Consider the following 8,893-nt stretch of genomic DNA (forward strand, 5'->3'; position numbering starts at 1 on the left):
TGTAAATGGTAACACATGATTTGAACTGTTTACAATATGCCATTGCTTTCATGTTGTGTGTTCAAGTCATTATCAGCACCTACTTATGGCACAGGAGTATTCCATTATATTCACATACCATAATAAAGTGATCAAAATCAGTAGCAAGACATAACAACTAAGTTGTACAAGTGAATGATTTTGAAAGAGAATAATCGAATCAAAGACAGCACTGATGCTGAAGAATGCTATCTTTCTTCTGACAGAAAGGAGGACTAAATATGAAGAATGAAAATGTGGACATTTGTTTTGCTTGACTATACGTATACATCTTAAGGGTTTTTCTTTTCTTTCCTTTTTTTTCCCCCAATGGAGAGATGGAAATGAGAGAAATTGATAGTAATTTGTAAAAACAAAACACAATAAAAACCCTACCTCAAACCCCAAAACAAGTAAAAAACCACCCCCCAAAAATTGTGATCAATGAACATTTGAATTTCCTGATCACATTCCCATTTATAAGAAATAATGAACTACTCAAACCTCTTATCACACTTCCATTTTATTCCCTATGATCATTATGTACAATTCTCTATTTTTTTGGTATGACCTAAGGGACCCATTATAAATTCTTAGATAAAAGTCCAGGCTAAAGAGATATGAACCCACTCTTTTAAAATTTGTACTGTAAATTTTACATTTTAAAATACTGAAATTCAGAATAATTGACTTACCATAGGAAACATAACTCTGAATTGAAACAAAATAAAGTATGAGCCTGGAGCAAAATTATTCAAAAAGATGCAAAAGTTTCAATCCATGTCTCTTAATGTAAGTTGTCTTACTGCTGAGAAGGTAGTAATTACAGGCAAGGTAATATCTTGGCCATATGTTTACTAGTTTGAATTTTGAAATCTACTATCAATATAATTTTGCTTTCTTCTTGTTTACTGCTTGTCTTTTTCTTTAGTTCTTTGCCTCTGTCTCATTACTGACATTTCCCATTTTCCTTCCTCTATTGCCTTCTAGGTACATACCTTGAGTTCTTAAAAGTCTTCAGAATGAATTCTTTAGGCATCAGCAGAAGTAGTTACAGCCCTTAGAATTTATTGCTCCTCTCATTGCAGCTAAATCATAGGCCGATCCAGTTAAATGTAAGAACTTCTGTGATCTCTAGGCAATACCCTAGGATGTTCTTTCCCTTAAATAGAGTCCTGAGGTTGTAGAGAAAAATCTTATAACTTTCTTAAGAACTCAGTCTGAAGTTTTGTAAAAGGACAGCATGATCACATTGTTTCTTAGGTTTATTCTAATTAAATGAAAAAGTGAAGCCAAGATGGTACAGACAGTAAACCAGCTGAATACTCTCCCCCTGTTTCTCAACAACTTAACATAACTCCTCAACTCAAGTTTTGGAAAAGCAGAGGCAATAAAAACTCAAAGTGAGACTTTTTCTAGCTAAAGACAACTTAGGATGTTGGTGGGAGAAGTTTGTGACATTGAGTAGAGCTGGATCTAGGGGATTTGCTGTGAGTAGACTCATGCAGGGCCTTGGAACGACAACAATGGCAGCAGCTGCAGATTTGGAAAATCTTTGCCTAAAAAAGTTAAATGGTTGGACAACTGGTCAGAAAGAGATTATAGGGGACCCTTTCCTGATACTGGGTACAATTGCTGCTGATTGGCAACTCTTTTTTTTTAAGCTTTTTATTTTCAAAATATATTCATAGATAATTTTCAACATTCACTCTTGCAAAATCTTGTGTTCTGAATTTTTTTCTCCCTGCTTCCCCCCAACCCCTCCCCTAAAAGGCAAGTAATCTTTGTCAAATATGTACAAATCTCCTATACATATTTCCATAAATATCATGCTGCACAAGAAAAATCAGATCAAAAAGGAAAAAAAAATGAGAGAACACAATTCAAGCAAACAACAAAAAAGTGAAAATACTATGTTATGATACACGCTCAGTCCCCACAGTCTCTCTCTGGGTGCACATGACTCTCTTCATCACAAGACCATAGGAACTGGCCTGAATCATCACATTGTTGAAAAGAGCCATATTCATCAGATTTGATCATCATATAATCTTGCTGTTGCTGTGTACAATGTTCTTCTGGTTCTATTTACTTCACTTAACAATAGCTTAGATGTTATTCACTTAACATTGTTCGTGTAAATCTCTTCAGACCTCTCTGAAATTATCCTGCTAATCATTTCTTATAGAATGGCTACTCTTAAAAATTGGAATTGGGCAAGTGGAAGCTAATGACTCCATGAAATATCAAGAAACAATAAAACAAAATCAACAGAATGAACATAGAAGAATATGTGAAATATCTCATCAGAAAAACAACTGACCTGGAAAATAATAAATTGAGGAGAGAAAATTTAAGAATTATTGAACTACCTACTTGAAACCCATAATCAAAAAAAAAAACTAGATATCATATTTCAAAAAATTATAAAGGAAAACTTCCCTAGATACCTTAGATTCAGAGGGTAAAATAGAAATGGAAAGAATTCACTTATCACCTCCTGAGAGATCCCCAAAAGAAAACTCCCAGGAATATTATAGCTATATTTCAACTTAATGAAAAAATGCAATCTAAATATTGCAGGTTTTTTAACTAGCTAAAAAAACAAAAATCTATTTCTTCCTCCTAATCCACTGGTAAAAAAAAAAAATTGTAGCACATTTTCTGAGGCATGTCCAAAATATGTCTCAATATGTCTCACATTTTACCCTGACTCCATTATCACTCTGTCAGGAAAGTAAGTGCTTATTTCATCAGTTTTCTGGAATTGGTTATTCATTACATTCATCTCTTTAAACTTTTTTTTTCTGTAGGCAAGAAAAACCATTTAAAATTTGTATAGAAGAGTGAAGTTATCATGGGATGGATTAGAAAGATAAATATTCAGGTAGCAGTGTGGAAAGTGAATGGGAAGATGAGTGATTGGGGCTGTTTATAGTTGCTGAACCGGCTATAACTATTTATAACTATTTCTAACTTCAAAGTACTTTAGAATCCCTTGCCCCTTTTTGCTATAACTTCCCTTAGAGAACTCTAGACTCACTATGACAATCCAAATGTATATAGTCCTTGTAAATCCACTGAAGCCCAGCCCCTTGCATATAGTCCCAGAGCTATAATGTAAGTTCCCTTCAAAAAAAAAAATCCAGAATATAACTGTCATTTGGGACACAGTTCAGTATAATCTTTTTTAATCTTCACTATCTTTGATGTATAAAGGTCTTATGAGTTTAGGTACAAAGGTTCTGAGGGATTTTATCCCTCATTTCTATTTTTCAGTGCTACTCTGATGTACAGCAAACAAAGGCTGGATTCCCTTCTTGAGTATCCAATATATATTTGTAACAAAATGCAGCTCAGTTCTTTGACTCTGTTATTTCTGAAACAATGAAATGGGTGTCCTTGACTTCTGGCCCCAAGCCCATTTGTCCTTGAAAGCACAGTGATTGAGAGTAGTTCTAAGAGGAATAAGGGAGTTACTTTATAGCAGTAAGGATCCAGAAGAGTTTAGATAACAAAGTTGTAGCAAATCAAGTGCACCCAGGATTGGGGGTTACCAACCTGACTAATAATTAGACAAGGCAGGGAAGGGATTCAAGGAACTGAGAAGTCAGTGATAGTAAAGGTGGTTCAGCTACTATGAATTGTCCCATTTATTCCTATCTATTCTCCACACTACTACCTGGATATCTTCCTAATTGATTTCTATAATCATTTAGTTCCTTCACACAAAAACCTAAAGTGGCTCTCTCTCATCTATTGCATAAAATATAAAATCATGATTTTCTGGGCCAACCATCTTGACTTAATTCTTGTCTCTGAACTTGCAGTGATTCTGGAGAAGAGAGAGGTTGATAACTTTGAGAAGCTCTGCCTCACTTAAATCCACTTTATTTGAAAGTGGTTCTGCTTACTTCATTCTGTATCTGTTCATATAAATTTTCATTTTAATGCTTTTTTGAATTCTTAAATTCATTATTTCATGATGAGGCAGAATAACATAATAGATAGAACTCCACCCTTAGAGTTAGAGAAACCTGGGTTCAAGTCCTACCTCTGACACATACTGGCTATAATATTGAGAAGTTCCTTAATATCTTAGTATTTTATATAACTTTCTAAAAGTCTAAGTTGAAAAAAAAAAAGGTGCTCACCTGCACTAGTAAAGGATTTACTCACTCTTTGAGAAGGAAAAATGAACAAGATTCTGCCATTTAGAGCCCTTCACAATTGATTCCAATCTATGGATGTAGCTTTATTTTACAATATTCCTCTATATTCCAGTCAATCTGAACTATTTTCTATCCCTTGTTGCGATCCCATCCACACCCATCTCCCCATTTTTGATTTACATCCCTGTGCCTGGGATTGACTCCCACCTCCATTTTCATTTATTCCTTTATTTCTCCAAAGCCCAACTCATCTGTCATTTCTTTCAGTAATTCCCTTAATTCTTTGTTTCCTTCACACCTCTTGTATATGTTCCCTTCTGTCTGCTCATATGAGTATCAACAAAATATAAGCTCTTGGCCCTCATCCCCTCTGGCCTAGGTTATAGCCATAGTCTCCTAACTGACTCCCCTTCTCAATTCTCTATTTCAATCCATTCTCTATTTCAATCCATCCTCTACTCAGCAGCCAAATTTTCTCAAAACTTGGGTCTAATCATTTTATCCCTCTACTCATCAATTCATTTCTCTCTTTTGCTTCCAGAATCAAATGTAAAGTCCCCTGGCATTTAAAAGTTCTTTACAAACTAACACTTCTTGTTTTTACAATCTTCTCAGATACTTTACTCCTTTTCACGCACTGTGTGATGGAGCTTTATTGTCCTACTTGTTCTACCTCACACACAACAGTTTGTCTCTTGACTCCATGGCTTTACAATGGCCATCCTTTCTTTGTCTGGAATTCCCTCCTGCTTCACCTCTGCCTCCTGGCTTCCCTGAATTTCTTCAAACCCTGGCTCAAATGCCACTTTCTGCAGGAAAGCTTTTCTGGTCCTTCTGATGCTAGTGCCTTTCTCTTGGACTTACTTTCTATTGGCATTGTATATCTACATAATTATTTGAATGTCATCATTAGAATGGGATAAGGGACAGTGTTTTTGTCTTTCCCTCAAGCTTAGCTCAGTGCCTAGCACATAGTAAGACCTAAATCAGTGCATTGTTGCTGGAGCTGTGGCTTAGTGGAAAAGCTCTAGAAAACACTTTTGAACTAAATTACAAAGTCATTAAACTGCATGTGCTTTTTGATCCAATGATACATGTGCTGTGGATAGACTCCAAAGAAGTCAGAGATGGAAGAAGAAGTTTTCATATTTACAATCATATTTATAGCCATATTTCTTATGGTAGCAAAAAGAAAAACAAAATCAAAACCTACTGTAAACATAATGGGTACCCATCATTTGGGGAATGAGTAAATAAATTGTATTCTATTAATGTAATGGGATATTTTTGAGTAGAACACTATGCTCAAAATTGAGAATATAATTCAATTGGAATGTTGAGCAAATGATTAGAAAGGATTTAGGGCTTGGACCTGTGATTTCATAGGTAGAAGAAAAGGTGAGTAAACCCTTTATTAGTGCAGGTGAGCACCTTTCCCCTCCCCCCCAACTTAGACTGTTAGAAAGTTATATAGGACACTGAACTATTAAGGAACTTGTCAGAGTTACAGCCAGTATGTGTCAGAGGCAGGTCTTGAATCCAGGTCTCTCTAACTCTGGAATTCTACACATTATGTTATTCTAACTCATCAAGAAATAATGAACTTAAGAATTCAAAAAATGATGAATATGAAGATATGTAAAGAAACAGAATGAAGTAAGTAGAACCACTTTACATAGTATTCACAATAATGTTAAGGGAACAATATTGAAAAATTGTTCAATGCAGTGACCAACCATTATTTTGGAGTTTTGACAATACAAAATGCCCTTTTCCCCAGTCTAACCTATTAGCAAAGGTGATAGTTTGTAGATGATGAATAAGTCCTAAGTGACCAAGGTATTGATAGTTTTTAGTTTCATTTCATTGTTTCAAGGCAGAATTCTGTTGGACAAAACAAAATAAGGATGTAGTAAAATGTTATTTCACATTTATTAAATGACAGATCAGTTATTAAAAATAAAAATTAAAAAATTTAAATATTGAATATAGATAATTAAAAATGAAATAAAAGTATCAGAGATATAGTTATATGGAATGAGTTTTAAGATTGGGGAATCATTGTATTTTGGAAGGACTAGAGACTAAAGGCCAATAGAATGCCTCAATGAACAAAGAAGAAATTGAGTCCAATAATAACAAATTCAAGTAAACTTATAATGCTGGTGATAAAGGAATAGAAGTATTGGTCTCTTTTTTTTTTGTGTGTGTGACATTAAAAAATTGTATTTTGAAAAGAATATATAAAAATGCAACATGGAAAAAGTCAAGATTCATCTTTATCCATGTCTTTGTCTAGTTCTTGCTTGGCAGTATTCTTTCTTACTGTTGTTTCTTCTAAAATTTGGTCATTACTAGCAGTTTCAGGTTGAACTAGTTTGCATCTTCTGGAAAGATGCAATCTTAGTACTTTTCCCAGCATCAGGCTCATCTTCTCTTTACTTTTCCTTTCTCCTTAACTTTCTCTGGCATGCGTTTGTCCACTCTACTTATGAGATTCTGTTCCAAATTCATCTTCAAAGTTTTGCCAGGAATTCTAGTAACATGAGTAATTCTTTCTTCTCTTGTCAGTTTCTCATAGTTTTGCTGGCAAATTTGTCTGCATTTAAACATTCTCATTTCCTGCAGACAGCTCAAATGGTGCAAAACTGACCTATACCTTGATGTGTGTTCATTGCAACAAACTCCAATAAAAACTTTTTGTTTTTTAGATGATTTGTTGTTCAATTTAAAAATCAGTGTAAGATTTACAAAATACCTATGGCATTCCTGGCATGGCTGGCTAATAGCCAACTAATATATTGTCTAGGGTAGATCAATATCTGCAAAAATTGTCTTTATCTCAGCAAATTTGATCCCATGATGTCCAATTTTTCTGATGCAAATTCCAGGAACTTTTCATAGTGTTTCTGGAACTAGTCAGTTTCCTTCAAGCTGCAATTTCAATTTAGTATAGACTTTAAACAGTTTGCTTTTGGAAATTCCCAAAGCTCTTTTGAAAATGGTTCATTTTCCTGTCTTATTTTGAACTGGGCACACAGATGCCATATTTTGGCAAATATAAACTTTTTTTGAGGAACAGGTTCCAAGTTTGATATATCTATATGGTCCTTTATTTCAACTCTTCATAAAGTGCATAGTTGAACCAGAGGAATATATGCCACTTACAGTGCTTTTTCTCTTGGACCCCTGGTACACTGACACATAGTATTTGGTTGCACATCATTTTCTACCAATCACAAATAATCAAATGAGGCAGAATAATTGTGCAGATAAGCCTTCACCTCTTTTTTATACTGGAATTTCCATTTGCTCACAATGACATCTTCAATATTCCACACATCCCCAAATTTCTTTGAAAAATGTGTAATTTTAAAAGACTTCTTATACTTCCTGCTTCCAAATCCTGTCTAGGGCATATTTTTAATTACTTGTACCCTTTAAAATTTTTTCTGATTTTCTTCAAACTTTGTAAAGACCACACAGAGATGGCCATCCATATGCTCATCTCCAAAGAACTTTTAAATACTTTCCTTTCATAGACAAAGTGACAATGTTTTTCTTCAAAGTGAGCATACTTGACCTAGTTCTAAACATGAGGGTACCCTAGGTCAAATCTTGAAAAAATGCAACATGCCCTCTCTACATCTTTATATCTCCCTTCAGAGTCGACATAAGAGTGCCAGCCTTGCTTCTCAAGTTGCCATTCTATCCACCCATCAAATATTTGCCAATCTCCAGCAATATTTTCCCACGTTTCCTATTTGTACCAGAGCTGGTTGTGATGGCCTTATCCTAAATATTTCAAGAATGATTTATTTGCTAATTTTTCATTTCCATTTTTGTGTATTTTAGCCAGAGTGATATTTCAAACATCAACCTCTAAGGCACACTCCTTATATGTTAAGAGTTCCTTCGAATTTCTTTTAGACTCTCTTTGCACTAACATATGTTATCTAGTTACTAATCTCAATTCTGTTCTGTTCTTCCTTATATTGTCCTCAAAGGTCTTCCTTTTCCTTAATTTGTGATCATTTAATCATCTTCTCTGTGTTTTTTTCTGTTGAGGAATTAGAGAAAGAAGCTCGAGTTCTCTTTAGCTGCCATTAAAAGCTGTGACCTGTGCTTGAGTGGGGGCTTTGTTTTTCACTCTGGCTACTTTGAAGATCTGCTACTTTTGGGCCAAGGAAGAGGCCTCCATGTTTGTGTGAATAATGATCCCTTTCAGAGCTTGTTCCAATCCCCAGGTTGCGTTTCCTATGGAACTTCCTCAGACTCAGCTAGTTCAAGAGACCCCCAGTAACTCCAAGCAGAAAGAGAAGTGTAAGCACCCGGGATGTGACCTTTCACCCTTTGCTATCACATGATGGAGAATACCCTTTTTATAATATTTGAAAGTGTCTCGGGGAGTTATAGTGAAGAGAGCTGTAGCTGGGGTAAATCAAGTAAGATGGGGTCAGCTCAGCAGAGAAGGGTTTGTGTGTCTTCCCAATGTTCCATTTCCTTCTCCAATTCATTTTACAGATGAGCAAACTAAGGCAAATAGTATTAATTGATTTGCCCAGGGTCATACAGTTATCAAATATCTGGTTTGGATATGAGATTAGGAAGATGAGTCTTTTCAATTCCAGGACCAGGGCTTTATCCACCTAGCTGTTCCTCCAAATATAGAGACTAATTAGCAAAGGAAAATAGAAAGAAAG

General features: G+C 35.0%; 1 pseudogene; it reads right to left on the bottom strand.

Annotated features, from left to right (window-relative positions):
* Nucleotides 1-6,512: 6,512 nt before the first annotated feature.
* On the bottom strand, nt 6,513-8,391 carry LOC100916788 (annotated as a pseudogene).
* Nucleotides 8,392-8,893: the final 502 nt, after the last annotated feature.

Source organism: Sarcophilus harrisii, chromosome 1, assembly GCF_902635505.1.
Source record: "Sarcophilus harrisii chromosome 1, mSarHar1.11, whole genome shotgun sequence".
NCBI classification, from domain to species: Eukaryota; Metazoa; Chordata; class Mammalia; order Dasyuromorphia; family Dasyuridae; genus Sarcophilus; species Sarcophilus harrisii.